Here is a 572-nt window from a genome sequence, read left to right as displayed (position 1 = left end):
TATTTGCTGGCATACCCATCTAGATTGCTGAGCCATTGTTCCTTTGATTTGGAACTAAGAGAATTCTACTTAAACACTTTTTTGTAAAATAATTCTATGATTAAGAAAAATTCTTTAGTGGAAAGAGTTTATAATTTGGAGTTAGAATTTAGTTTGAATCCTAATACTGCCATTTATTAGCATGCCAGGGGACTAAGGGCAAGTTAGAACTCTTCCCCTTATAATTGTATTTTAATGATGTTGAACACATGAATTTTGAAAAATAAGAACATTCACAAAGTAACCTGAGCTCTCTGAGTACAAATTAGGTGACTAGGAATTATCAGTATCTTTCCCTTTTCACATTTTTCATGTTTTGATCATAGCATAGTGCTCCATTAAGTTAGTATTCCATAATTTTCTTAGCCAAGGTAGATTGTTTAAGATGCTTTGTTATAATAATTATCATTCATGCTGAAGATATCTGCTTTACTGTAATGTTCCCATGAAATAAATTCTAGGAAATGAGTTGATGGATACAAGGATATAAACATCTCTTTGCTACTCAAGAAATTTTGCCAGATTTTATTTTT

The sequence above is a fragment of the Propithecus coquereli genome, unplaced genomic scaffold (genome assembly GCF_000956105.1).
Source record: "Propithecus coquereli isolate 6110/MARCELLA unplaced genomic scaffold, Pcoq_1.0 Scaffold139, whole genome shotgun sequence".
Taxonomy (NCBI): domain Eukaryota; kingdom Metazoa; phylum Chordata; class Mammalia; order Primates; family Indriidae; genus Propithecus; species Propithecus coquereli.
Note: the sequence above shows the minus strand (reverse complement) of the source record.